The sequence below is a fragment of the Tamandua tetradactyla genome, chromosome 12 (assembly GCF_023851605.1).
Source record: "Tamandua tetradactyla isolate mTamTet1 chromosome 12, mTamTet1.pri, whole genome shotgun sequence".
Classification (NCBI taxonomy): Eukaryota; Metazoa; Chordata; class Mammalia; order Pilosa; family Myrmecophagidae; genus Tamandua; species Tamandua tetradactyla.
In genome coordinates this window covers 86,020,750-86,036,158 of record NC_135338.1, presented here as the reverse complement: position 1 = coordinate 86,036,158, position 15,409 = coordinate 86,020,750, and the positions used below count along the sequence as shown (strand labels likewise).

The 15,409-nt window shown below is 36.7% G+C and overlaps 1 protein-coding gene across 3 annotated transcripts in view; it reads right to left on the bottom strand.

Moving 5' to 3' along the window:
* Positions 1-15,409, bottom strand: part of LOC143652448 (protein FAM169B-like) — a 212,003-nt gene that overhangs the window by 67,933 nt on the left and 128,661 nt on the right. The window lies entirely within an intron of this gene.

The window sequence follows — 15,409 nt, the reverse complement described above, 5'->3', positions numbered from 1 at the left end:
GGCAACATATCCATAGGCACCACAATTCATAGTAAATAGTGAAGGTAAAAAAAAAAAGTATGGCATAGCCAGGGTGAACTGGCTGAAGTGGTAGTAAAGGTGAGAAAAGTTTAATCATATATGCAGATATCAGAAAACATGAATGGTGTAAAAATAACATGCTATGCATCTGACTTTAAAAGTTAGGAAGAGAACAGAAGAAACCCAGAGAAAAGTAAAAAGGAAACAATAAGGGAGAATTAATGAAATAGAAAACAATGATACAACAGCAAGAGTTTTCAAACCTCAAGAGTTGAAACGTATGGGAAGATGGCATAATAGGATAGGCTGGGTTCGCCCCTGCTCCATGGAACAATGAGAAAAAAAAGACCAGGACAGCAGTCTAGGGTGCAAGTGGTCAGAGAAGATCTTCTACATCATATAGGGAGGTCCTGGACAAAAAAGTGGAGAAAATGAAACTGAGAGAATGGAGTGAGTGAACTCAGGTGTGACGCCACTGGGGACACACGGCAGTGCAACGGGAAGTGCAGATCCGAAGGAGCAGGCCATCCCTCCACTCCAGCCTACCCCCGCAGCCGGGAGCTCCTGTGGGAAACCCACAAGTGTGCCCAGCTGCCCACCACAACCAGCCACCCCTCTGGGCACCACAATCAGCCATCCCACCCTGCCCTGTACCAGGACCAGCCACCTATCACACACTGGGACCAGCTGCCAGCCTGTGGGCAGGAGAAGCTGAAATGCCCGGCCCCACAGCCCAAGGTCATCCCAACTGAAAGCCTGGGAGCCACCAGACTCACTAGACCCATAAGTGGGAGTCTCCACTGATGTGCACACCACTCAACCCCAGCGCTGGGGTTAGCAGCTCTAAGCATGCACTAAGATGAGGAGCCCTGGCTGGAATTACATCCTTTCTCAGATGGCTGCCACAGCTGGGGAGAGGAGAAGAGGTGGGTCAAGAGTGCCATGTATTGGGAAGCTTCAAGGAAAACTGCATCCCCTCTCTGAGATCTGAGCCTTGGTTTGGCAGGGAATTATTGACAAACCAAGTGCAAAAGGGGAACGTCAATGCAAACCTAAGCAAATACAAAACCTTAGATGAGTGAAGGAAAACAACTTGTAAAACAACTTTAACGAGAAAATCAAATGTCCTGAATGCAATAGAAAAATCACAAAGCACATGAAGACTCAGGCAGATATGGCCCAGCCAAACAACCAAATTAAAACATAGTGGTACAGGGCAGTGCAATGGTGGCTCAGTGGCAAGAATTCTCGCCTGCCGAGCTGGATACCCGGCTTCTATTCCTGGAGCCTGCCCATGCAAAAAAAACAAAACAAAACAAAAATTATTGGTACCAGTGTCCCTTGAGGGATTGGAGAAAAGATATGGAACTACTAAACTCTCCAACCTGGGAAACCCCTAGTACTCTCTCAAGCATTAGGGGCTCCCAAGAAAATAGTCCAAGCACTTGATTTTGAGGCTTGCACTTATGAAACCTGTTTTTGTAGTGGAGAAGCTGTGACTACCTATAATTATGCCTAAGAGTTGCTTCCAGAAAACCTCTTTTGTTGCTTAAATAAGGCCTCTCTCCCTCTCCCTCTCCCTCTCCCTCTCTTTCTCAGTGGCTAAGAGAGTTCAAATAGAGTCGAGAGGCTATTCTGGAGGCAAAAGGGGAACGTCAATGCAAACCTAAGAAAATACAAAACCTTAGATGAGTGAAGCTCTTATGCAAGCTTCAGCTAGACATTGGTAATTGCCATGGTTTTCCAAACCCCAACCAACATCATTCCTGTTAGCCCTAAAGAATACCCAGGACTCTATTTAGAGATTCTACAAAAGTTTCATGTACTAAGTTTACTTTTTAGAAACCTAAAACCTGCAGAGGGTTCCTAGGCCAGATAAGTCCTGACACCCAGAAGTGCCAGTCTCTCCAAGAGCATCAACTAATTCCATCCCCTATCTCATATTATTGATACCCCTCTTCAACATGAAAAATTTAGATGGGGCATAGCCCAAATATCCTTAAAAGTTGGGAGAAGGATAAAAGGAGAAAGAGAAGTTATAAAAGAGAAGTTAGGATTTAACAAAGAGTATGAATACTGAATCATTATATTGATATTTCTGTTTAGTCTCCAATGTCTTGGAGCAGCTAGAGGGAAAAACCTGAAATTGTGGAACTGCATCGAATATCAAACTTTGAAATCTATTCTATAACCCTTTGTTGATATGTACTTTTAAATTTATTGCTTTCTCGTATATATGTTATATCTCACAATAAAAATTGTTAAAAAAAAAAAAACTTCAAGAGTTGCTAAAGTAAAAAAGAAAGAAGATACAATACATAGAGAATATTGGGAATTAAAACAGGTATCATTATAGACACAGTAGAAAATTGAAAGATGAAAAGAATGCTATTAGTGACTCTATGTCAATAAATTTGAAAACAGAGGAAAAAGTCCACTTCCAAGAGGAATACTACCCATCAAAAATGGCTCCAAGTAAAACAGAAAGACTAAACTATCCTATAAGCATTAAAACTTTAATGGGTAGTTTAAACTTCCCACAATGAACACCCCAGGCCCAGATGGCTTTAGAGGAAAATTCTACCAATCTTACAAGGAAAGCCTTCCAGAGAACAGAAAGAGAGAACATTGCCTAATTCATTCTAGAATGTAATCTTTCAAGGAAAAAGTTTTGTTTTGTTTGTTTAAAGTCAAGGATAGGAAAAATAAGTAAATAACAGGCTCCTTACATCCATGAACATAAAGACAATAAAACTTGAATATTAATAAATATTAATAAAATATTTATGCAAGAGAGCATAAAAAGTCAATTTAAGTTACCAAGAGAGGACAGGTTTCTCTGCTCACTGACTGGGCTGCTCTGGAGAATATACGCATGATTGATAAGATACCTAGGATGAAACTGTAACCAACCCTCTCTGGGCTTGACCCTTCAAAATGGGTCTCCTGTCCAGTGTCACTTACATAAACAGGACAAACCCAGGCTCAGTAGAACAAAGCAGCACTTCATTCTTTGGCCAAAGAATGGAGAAGGGCAGACTCATGTGCAAAAGGCAACTTCTCCCCAAAGGGAGGTGAGTGGGGTTCTTTTATAGTGGCTTAGGGGATGCACGTGCAGGTGGTTGGGGCAAGTGGACAAGCGGACTTCCAAAGACTTCAAAGAGCTTTTCAAAGAATTGGGTTTAGGCAGGTGCGGTCCCTGGTCATGCAAGAACATGGTTCTATATAGATTGCCAAGTTCAGAAAATGGCATCTAAATCCCACCCAGAGGTGGAACATTTACTATAATAATGAGCAGAGGTAAAGTAAGGCCAGGGTTGGGGCTTAGCGACCATGCTCTGGGAAGGGGCCTTTCCTGGTTGTGGTATGGCAGGAGCTAGACGTTAGCACTGAAATAAGTTCTTGCATTTTCATTGGCTGGGGACTTTGTGGTTCACTGCAGGATGAAGAGGTAATAGCTGGAGTTTTTAGCAGTTTAGTTTTCTTGCTGGTGTTTGCAGTTATCTTTTTTTTCTGAAAATAAGCACACCTCAAGCAAAGACACAGTTAACTGGCACTTTTTATGAGCAATCTTCTGGGTGAGACTTCATCCTGCTGACAAAACCAAGAAGAACTAACACCACAGGCAATAAGAGGACTTGACCTTCAACAGTCTGGGAGGACCTGAAAAGAATAAAACAAAGCCTACAAAAGGAAAAATAACACGAAGCCAACAGGCTGTCCCTCAAATATGAGGCATCCCAAACAAAACAAAGAACAAAATGAAATAAGAGTCACTTAAATGAAGATGTGAATGAATGCTTAGGAATACCTAAGACAGAGTTCACAGATGATCCGCAATGGAGAAATGATAACAGCCAGAAAGTAATGGAAGTCACTGTATCTGCTTCAGAAAAAGAAATAGCATTCTTCTACTGCCCAGCTGTTTTTGAGAATCAAGATCTGGGCACTGGGAAAATTACATTGTGGGTCATTCAGAGCTCAAGATACCCGAGTGTATAGCTAAAGTTGTCCCAGGTCTTGGTGGATTTCATTTGTGGGGCTAAGGAGCACCACTCCAGGTATTGTCCTGATAATCTCAAAAGCCAATGATCGGGTCTGTGGGATATTTTAAGAATGTTAAGAGTAACATCTCTAAAACTCATTAATTCAGGTCAAATAGTCATGGTTGCCAGTAAAAGAAAATGAGTGAAGTCAAGGAGGGTCTTTGGGATATTCCTGAAAGAAATAAATCCAAAAAAGAAAGAACTAAGAGTATTAACTTTTGCTGTTATGCTACATATGTCCTGGGAGCCAGACTCTTGTAGAATCTGGGGCAGTTGAGTGTCTACAGATACCAGTAAATGGTCTGGATGTTCCTGAACTCTGCCTACCAAGGAGCACAGCTACCACCAATTTGGATAAAATAATTTCAAGAAATCATGAGATTTTAAAATTGCATCCTCTAGAACAAGAGTCAGCACACTTTTTCTACACATATCAGATATTATATTTAGGATCAGTAAATATTTGAGGCTTTGAAGGTCATATAATCTCTGTTACAAGTACTCACCTCTGCAGGTATGTCTGGAAGGCAGCCATGGACTATTCGAAGAGGAGTGGCTATGTTTCAATAACACTTTATTTATAAAAACTGATGACCAGCAGCATTTACCAACCTCTCTTCCAATAGAACATATCATTTTTAAAATGAGAAATAAATGTTTTCAAAAGCAGCTGAAAAGAATGCATCCATGTGAACCAGCCTAAAACAAGATACATTTGAAGATGAGCTTCAATTAGATTGTTTTCTCACAGTTTCATTTTTTCTGTATATTTTATGAAGCTAAGACAAATTTAATTATCAGATGCCATAAAATTTTATTTATTTTGAAAATATTAAAGGAAAATTTATTAACGTAAAGAAAAAAACAAAATTCACCATGACCAACCTGGCTCTACACCAGTGGTTTATCGTGAGAAAAATCTGTATCAGGAATTCACTTCATTAACAGATTATGGATAAAGAACTGCTGGACCCAGACTAACAAAATGGGTCAAGAAAAAAAAAAGAAACAAAACTGCTATTATACAATCCATACGGCGCAGATCATAGAAACATGGAAAAAGTAAAGAAAGTACTAACAAATTACCAGATTAATGGGAGAGTTTAGCAAGATTGACAGACATAAACTCAACACAAAAAAAGTCTCCAGCATTTCTATACACCAGCAACAATTAAAAAACAGACTTTTAAAGGAGACCATTCATTTCAGAGTCACCTGATGGGCAACCACAAAAAGTGAGGCAATGCCAAAGGTGTGGAGCTCTTACTGGTGAGAGTATAAATTGTCACAACCCTTTAGGAATAGTTGAGCATTACCCAAGAAAGCTGAGCAAGTGCCTCCTCTATAGCCAGCAATTTAACTTCTACAAATATACCCTAAAAATGAGTGTTTCTCAAACCTTTTTTCATCACCACCAATCTAAGGAGCCTTTTAAGACATGTTTTCTTAATTATCATCTGTTCCAAATTAAATACAAGAAACAAGACTTTGTTAGGAAGGGTTGGGCCACAAACTCTCACAATATCTGAGGAATGTTTGTCCCCAAGAACAATTTTTTTAACCCCATGGGGACTGACTCCCCACGGGTCCCTGCCTCACAACTGCACAAGTGGACTTCTATTCCCTGCAACAGCAATCTCTTTCTCATAGGGTAGCAGTGTTAGTACCTGAACCAACGCCACATTCTCACCACTCCACTGTCTTCCACGTATGTCTCTGCTGAGATCTGGGGGATGAAGTGAGGGTTCCTGCCAGACAGTACAAGGGTGCAGGAGGGGCCTGTGGCACTGAGTGCTGAGGAGGGCGTGAGTGAGCAGGAGGACCTGGACACGGGCAGGGCTGGGTCGACTTGAAGGTGTCACTGACCCCTCACTGGACACAAGCTTTCTGGATCTCAGATCACCTCACTTAATATTTTTAAGAGCTGCTCTAGTTTTATGATTTTCAATAGCATTGGGCTTTCAAGAACATGAAATGTAATGTTGCCGCTGTTTAGATTTGATACAAAAGCAAAATACTTATTAACTCTGCCTGAGATTGGAAGACTCTGTGACCCACTAATTCATTATTTTCTACCTTTGAATGCTGACAGTTGTGGACTGGCTGTTTGGAGTTAACATTAAAGTCAGGACTCATTAATTTTGATGATTGAGGAGAAATTCAGGATGAAATAATGAAATAACTAAAATGTCAATGTTTTATTGGAAAGACAATTGTATTACTTTTGATAAACAAAGGGGGAAACTCAAAGCAGTCTATTAACAAAATATTTCCAAAGAGTGGTCTACCTGAGTGGTCCGACTCATTCCACTGTTTGAAAAACTGAATGTGCTGTTCAGCAATAAATAGCATAAACTACTGATAAGCTTATAGACTTGGATGAATCTAAAAGACATTGTACTGAGGGAGAGAAGCCAGTCTCAAAAAGCTACAAACTGATGATTACATTTATATGACACTCTAGAAAATACAAAACAACAGTGAACAAAAGGGGAAAGCTTAAGTTGTATGTGTGTTACCAAAATAAAAGTTTTTAAAAATCGTAGGACTGGCAACACAGTGAACCTTAATGCACACTATGGACTACAGTTAAAAATATATAATTATAATAATATTGTTTCATTAACTGTAGCAAAGTTACCACACCAAGAAAAAAGTGTCATTAACAGGGAAAACTGGGGGTGGGGGGGGGAGGGGGTATATGATAACTGCACTTTCTGCATGATTTTCTATAAACCTACAATTTCTCCAATTAAAAAATAATAACAATTTTAAAAACTATTACAAAGCCACAATAATCAAGGCAGTGTGACAGACATATTGGTAAACGTAATAGAATTGAGAGTCCAGGAAAAAAAACCTCACATTTCTGGTTTTGACAAGAGGGTCAAGACAATTCAATGAAGAAAGAATAGCGTTTTTAACAAATGTTGAAATAGCCTTCTCAACAAATGGCTATCACCACTGGATATCCACTTGTAAAAGAATGAAGTTGGGTTCTTATTTCACACCACCAACAGAAACTAACTCAAAATATTTCAAAGACCTAATATAAGAGCTGATACTATATAACTTTTAGAAGACAAACCACTCCATGAATAAATAATTATGACTCTGGATTATGCAATGGTTCTTAGGTCTGAAACCAAAGTACATGCAACAAAAGAAAAAAATAGATAAATAGGATCTCATCAAAATGTAAAACATCTGTGTTTCAAAGAACACCTATCAATAAAGTGAAAAGACAACCCACAGAATGGAAGAAAATCATGTATGTGATAAGGGGTAAGAAACATATGAAGAATTCTTAGAACTTGACAAGAAAATCAATTAAAAAATGCAAAGGAACTGAATATAACTTTCTATAAAGAAGATATACAAATGGCAAATAAGCACATGAAAAGATGCTCAACAAATTAGCCACCCAGAAAATCAAAACTGTAACGAGATACCAATTCACACCCACTAGGGTTGCTATAACCAAAAAGATAAATAATAATAATTACTGGCAAGAATGTTCAGAAATTGGACTGCTGGAAGGAATGTAAAATGGTGCAGTACTTTGGAAAACAGTCTGGCAGTTCATCAAAAACACAGAATTACCAATCCACTCCAGTGTATAACAAAAGGAAAGAAAATATACCCATAAAAACCTATACATGAATCTTGATAGCAACAGTATATATAATGGCCCAAAAGTAGGAACAATCCAAATGTTCATCAACTGATGAAGTGATAAACAAAATGTTGTCTATACATGGTGTATTATTCAACCATAAAAAGGAATGAAGTACTGATCATGCTACAACACAGATGAACCTCAAAAACATTATGCTAAGTGAAAGAAGCCAATAACAAAGGACTACATATTGTACGATTCCAATTACATGAAATGTCTAGACTAGGCAAATCCCTAGAAAAGAATGTAGATTAATGATTGCCTAGGGTGAGCAGGAAAACTGGGAGAAAAGGGAAGTGACTTCTAATGAGTTAGGGGTGGTTTTGGGGGGAGAGGGGGATCATTAAAATGTTCTAAAAGTTATTGTGGTTATGGTTGCACAACTCTATGAATACAATAAAAACCAGTGAATTTTATACTTTAAATGCATAGACTTTATGGTATATGAATTATATCTCAATAAAGTTGCTGTTAAAAATACAGAGAGCTGTCCCCTAAATGGAAAATGATACTTCAAAAATACAAAACAAAACAGTCAGTGGTTGCCATGGTTATGGAGGGGGAAGGTGAAGGTTTTGCTGAAACTGGTCTGTATCTTGACTGTGGTAGGTGCTTATATGATTTTATACATGGGTCAAAATTTATAGAGCTGTGTACCCCAAAAAAGTCCATTTTACTCTATTATAATTTTTAAAAAATATTTAAAGTGACACAAACCAAAATCAATGTGCTAAGAATGTGCTTAGAAACAGTGTGTACTTTTCAGTAAGTGAAACCTGGCCCCTGTGATTCTATTTATGCTATGAATTTGCACATTTTCTTTTCCTCACAGAATGAAATGATAAACTTCAGCCTAGCCCAAGGGAAATTAACATATATTCTGAATCATTTGGATCTAAACTAATGAAGAGAAATTGTAATGCTGAAAAGTTGAGGAGCACACCATGTGCTTTGCCCATATTCCAAGTATCAACAAAACAACACCACATAACACTGTGACAGGCACCAAAGTCAGAGCCAAGACTGAAGAAATATTATTAACTACTCTGAACTTTCAAATTATAAACTCCTCCTGCAGTCAATTAAACCATATGTATTCACTAGTGGTTTTTCATAAATTACATATTTAAAGCAATAAAGTATAAAATGTATTCACCATCTAAATAATTTTTATTCAATTTGCCTGCACACTGATAATCTCAATCATTTAAAATTCCTCTAAAATGATCCTATTCTCAGTGTACAGGAAGAGAAGGGTCAGCCAGAAATAAAGTTCTATGATCCATAAATAGAATCTCTCTCAGATAATGGTGGTAGAATCAAATGCTTATTAAAATCCCCACAGATAACACCTATTAAAAAATTGAATTCTTGAAACCAATTAAAGACACTGTAAAGCATTCAAAAGCAGACAGAAAACAGAGGAATATTTAATTTCAAAAAACTGCAAATGAAATTAGTTAAGAACTGAGAATGTACGACTTACAGGTTGTAGGATGTGCCTCAACATGTGCCCACGACTACATAAAATAGTGGTAGACAAATCCACAGTCTTATAAGCTAAAGGTGTCAGAGATGAGAATTCAGAACTTGAAAGAAACTGGAAATTTAGAGTGGAAATCCTGGAAGCATAAGAATCTCAGAAAAAGTGAAACCCAAATTCAGGGTAGAACCTCCCCAAATGTGTGGCTTACAGCTAATCTACACATGGAAAAGGAAGATTCAGGGAACCCAACAAAAATGAAGTCAGATATCAGAGAGATATTCATTCTTGAAAGATGGAATCCACAGAATCAAATCTGAAAGTTCCATGTTTTTCTTAACTCAGGGCATTTCCAACCTTGTGCAACTCAAGTGGCAGAACACTGAAGATGGACATGCTTAAAGGATCAGAGTACACAGCTCCAGATCAGAAGAAACACGGAAACCATGGTGGTTTATAGCAATTCATACCCAAATTTTGCCTGACCACCAAGTTTACAGGTATAGAGAAGACCTTTCCCCACAGCCAGATCAAGAAGCAGCCAGGGGATAGCATAAGAATAGACGTCAGGAGTTACACATCACAAGGGAGACAAAGTTTGCATTTTGAACCAAGCCAGTTAGATGCCTACTAGAACAAACACAAAAATCCTCAGACAACACAAAAGAATTTAGAGTTGCTACAAGATATTTGCAATGTTTACTTTCAACCAAAAGTTACTAGACATTCAAAGAATCAGAAAAGTATAACCCATGCTCAGGAAAAAATGGCAGACAGTACATACTGACTATGAGTGGGCCCAGGTGTTAGACTTAGCAGAGAAGGACTTCAAAGACAGCTATACAAATGTGTCCAAAGAATTAGAAGAAAATCATTCAAAGAATTGAAGGAAAATGTTATCGTAGATAAATTATGAATAAATGGATAGGGAATAGCAACAGAGACATGTAAGCTACACAAAATAAAGGAAATTATAGAGCTGAAAAGTACAGTAACGGAAAAAAGTTTTAATGGTCTCATCAACAGATTGGAGATGGCAAGTGAACTTGAATACAGATCAAAAGAAAATCCCCAACCAAAGAAGAGAGAAAAAATTCTGAAGAAAAATAAACAAAACTTTAGAGTCTTGTAGGACAATATGAAGCACTCTGACATACATAACTGGAATCCCAGAAAGAGAGGATAAAAAGTGGCGTAAAAATATATTTGAAGAATGAATGACTAAAAACTCCTTAAATTTGGTGAAAAGCATCCATTTACAGATTCAGAAAGCTCAACAAACTCCAAACAAAATAAACCAAAGAAAATCACTGCTACATACATAATAGTCAAACTCAAAAAGTAAAAGAAAAAAATCTTGAAATCAGAAAACTATATATTACATCTGAAGGAACAATGATAAGATTCCTGCACGAGCTCTCATTATAAACTATGAAAGTTCAAAGATAACAGAATGGCACAAAGTGCCAAAGGAAAAAACTATCATTAAGAATTCTACATAGAGTTTTGCTATCCTTTAAAAATGGAAGTAAAATAAAGACATTTTAAGTAAACAAAAATTGAGAGAATCTGTTGCTAGAAAAAACTGCACTACAGGAAATGCTAAATAATCTAATTTAGTCTGAAGGAAAATGACACTACATGGCAAGTGGGACTTATGTGAAAAAATTAAGAGCACTGAAATGATAAATATGTGAGTAGACATTTTAAAACTACATATATTTCCCTTTCCTTCTCTTAATGTCTTTAAAAGACATGACTGTTCAGAGGAAAAATCACAACACAGTATTGAAAGTTTATAACATAAAAAAAATGTAAGATATAACACCAAAGCACTATGGATGAGGGGTAAATAAAAACACAGTGTTGCAAAGTTTCTATATACTAATGAAGTAAGTCATTATTAATGTAAGTAAATTGGGATAAGTTTAAGATGCATATTTTAATCCCTAGAGTAACAACTACAATAAAATGATGCAAAAAGAAAGCTAGAAAGCCAACAGAGAAATTAAAATGGACTATTAAAAATATCTGATAAAAATAAAGGAGGAACAAAGGAACAAAAAACAACTGAAACCATTAAAATGAATTGCAAAATGGAAGACTTAAATACAACCATTATCAACAATTAAGTCCAAATGGACCAATGTGTTCTGATCAAATGAGAAAACTGTTTTTGTTTAAAATCCAAATCCCAATTATACACTGTCTTCAAGATACATACTTTTTTTTTTATATGCTGTAATGGCAGGGTCACATTTCATTATTTTTCCACGTATCCCATTATTGCAGCACCATTTGTTGAATTTGTGTTTGTTTATTTGTTTCATTTGTTTGTTTGTTTGGGGGGAAGTGCATGGGCCGGAAGCAAATCCAGGTCTCCTGCATGGCAGGCATGAATTTTACCACTGAACTACTCTTGCACCCCCACAATATACACTTTAAAATAAAGACCCAAACAGATTAAAAGTAAAACTGAAAAACTCTACCATATGCAAACAGCAAGCATAAGAAAGGTGAGGTGGCTTATATTGATATCAGACAAAACAGACGGCATGAAAAGAAGTATTACAAGACACAATGAAGGATGGCACACTTCACAATGATATAATGGTCAAAACATCAGATAAATACAATTATAAACACAAATGTAACTAATTACAAAGCTTCAAAATATATAAGTAAAATCTGATCACACTAAAGGGAGAAAGACAAAAATCCACAAACATAAAGACTATAACAGACTTCCCTCAGCAATTGCTAGAACTAAACAAAAAAATCAGTAAGAAAGTAGAAGATCTGAATGACATCATCAGTCACTATATTCTAACTGACCACTATGGAACACCACACCCAACAGCTACAAGATATACATTATTTTCAAGTCCACATGGAGTGTTCACCAAGATAGAGCATGTGTGGAGCCATAAAACAAGTCTCAATAGTTTTCAAAATATTTAAATCTAACAGATTATATTTCTTGACTGCAAAATTCATTTAAATTTACAAATGAATTTAAAAAATATCAGAAATCACCCCAAATATCTGTAAACTAAACAATTCATTTTTAAAGAACCCATAGAAATTGCAGAAGAAATTAGAAATTTTAAACTGAAAAATAATGAAAATTGTTGAATTAGACTTTATTAAAATGAAAATCTACTCTGAAAAACAGATAACAAGACAAAAATCTTTTCAAAGCATGTACCTAATAAAAAATTAATATCCATTCCAGGCACTAGAGTAACTTTCCAGAAACCTACAAGCCCCAGGAGGGTCCCTTGTCCAGATAAGTTCTGAAACCTAGCCTAACCTCTCCTGAACATCAGATAGTTCCATCTCCCTACCCCATGTTAGTGACAGACTCTTTCAATACCAAAAATTTAGAACTGCCATAGCCCAAGCAACCTTAAAGAGAGGTATGGAAAGATTAAAGGTGATGGTGGTATTACACATAGAAGATAGGACTTAACAAATGAATATGAATGTTGAATCATTACATTGATATCTCTTTTAGTCTCCAGTATTTTAGAGCAGCTAGAAGTAAAAACCTAAACCTGTGAAATTGTAACCCATGTCAAAGTCTGAAATATGTTCTACAACTAATTGTGGTGCCATGCTTTGAAATTTATAGCTTTTTTGTATATATGTTATTTTTCACAAAAAGAAAGAAGGAAAAAAGTTTATTGTAATGATAAAAAGTATTTAAGTCCTCTAGCCTCCTATATTCTGAAGTAGCTAGAAGGAAAAATATGAGAGGATCATATGGTAGCCCATGACAAACTCTGTCCTGTAACCACTTGTTGAAGAATGCTATTGCTTTTTTATTTCTTTGCGTTGTATATATGTTATACTATACAATAAAAAAAGTTAAAAAAATTAATATCCAGAATACACAACCATAAAAGTTCAGAAATAAGAAAACAAGCAACCCAATAAAAAATGGAGAAAATGATTTAAACAGACACTTCACCAAAATAGATTTATGATCATCAATTCATACATGAAAAAGTGTTCAACACCATCTGTTATTAGGAAAGTGTGTGTTAAAACTACAAGTGCCATGACAAACCTTCCAAGATAATGAAAATTAAAAAGACTGGTAGTACCAAGTATTGGCAAGAATGTGGAGCAAATGGAACTCTCCCACATTGTTTATTAGCAATGTAAAATGGTAATAATGCTGAAAAAAATGTTTTACGATTTTTTGTAAAGGTACATATAAACCTACCACATGCCCCCAAAATCCCACTCTAAGGTGGGATTCATACTCAAATATTCTTTTTTTTTTTTTTTGGTACTCAAATATTCTTAACAGTTTTATTCATAATACCAAAATCTGAATAACCAAATTATTTCAAAAGTGAATGGATAAATTATGGTACATCTATTCAAGGGGCTACTACTCAGCATAAAATGGAATGAACCACTAATATATGCACAACTTGGGTGATCTTTCAAAAACATTATGCTAAGAGAAAAAAAAGCCAGGCACGGAAGACCACACACTGTATGATTCCATCCATGTTAAATGTGCAGAAAAGGCAAACCAATAGAGACAAAAAGTAGAATATGCAGTTGCCTGGGGCTAGGGTGGAGAACAGGGGTTGACTGCAAACAGGCACAAAGGAACTTTGGGGAATAATAAAATGTTCTAAAACTAGACTGTTGTGATGCTTATACAACTCTATAAATTGTCTATACAATGAATTTTATGTCTGTAAATTATACCTCAACAAAGCCGTTTTCTGTAAATGGAAATACATTTATTAAAAAATAATCAACTGAGATCATTCTATTAACATAGGCAGTAACTTGGGGAAAAAACAAATAAATACGTGTACATACATGTATAAATATATAAATCGCTATTTATATAAAACATAAAAAATAATGATTCCATAAATTCAGAGTAAACAAATTTTTAAATTAGCAATGTATACCTGGAGAATATATTTGCTTTTTCACTTTCTTTAGTTTTCTATGGGTTTAATACTTTTCAAACCAACTACATCGCTCAAATACCTAGTCTGATGTTCACCATCTGAAGGTTCTCCTTCACTCCGAGGCCCTGGACCTGCTTTGGGAGGAAAGAGGCAGCTACAAACAGCCATGGCTTCATCCCCAAGGGAACCTACAGCCCTTGTGTCACTGCCCCCAGGAGCGGGACTAGGCCAGACCAAGGTCAAGCTCTTTCTGACTCGTCAAGATGGAATCCTTAAACAGTTGCTGTCACTTAGCAGGATGATATCCATGGTACAAATGATTTTGTTACAGATTTAAGACCAGCTATTTGGGAAAAAATGTCATGACAACTAATGAGTCTCCTAGGAAAGAAGAATTACAAAGGGGTTCCCTTCCATTTTATCTATTCTCCAGGTGCTCTGGTCCCTAAAAACTAATGACTGAAGAAAATGATCACTTCAAAAAAGGGAAATGGCACATCAAAATCAAAGGGCAAATGGCCACCATGATGAAGGAAACAAAGTTCCCAAGACTCAAGGCAAACAGCCTCTATGACTGACCTTGACAAGTAACAAACTAAAGAGGTTGTCTGGATGGGAAACTGGTGCCATAACATTGAGAAAAAAGAAAATAAGTGAAGAATCCAGACACACAAGATGGGCAAGGCTCAAATCAACCCTTTATCCCCGAGAAAAAGAGGGAACAGTATATCCATGAAAGCTAACTTGGAAAATTCATTTTGGCTAAAATTTATAAGAACCAAATGACAAGGCTGGGACCAGCAAGGTCAGAGACAGCGACAGCCTTTAAAACTTCAAGAAGTCATTAAAGAAAGCAACTTGAAAGAAGAAATCGATTCCTTGGGCAAAACAGTACCATTGCACTCTTAGCTCTCATCACAGCCCCTAAAAATAAGTCACAGCCGTTTAACCTAACCTTGTTATCATGGCCGAACTCCCTCTCTTCTGAGGTAATGTCTATAAATCTTGGCATCGGTGTGCTCTTGCTCCATGTGTCAGCTATTAGTAATGGTATTTTCCCCAACAGCTAATTGGTAACATTAAAGAAAAGAAATGAAAGGCATTGTGCTTGTCCGGTCCTCTTACACCATTAACCGTAACGAGTGTTTTCAGGGCACATGGCAGTGCCTGGGAATCAAAGGGACCTGGTTTTTACCCTGTTGGCCAGTGACATGAGAAATGTGGTGAAAATAAA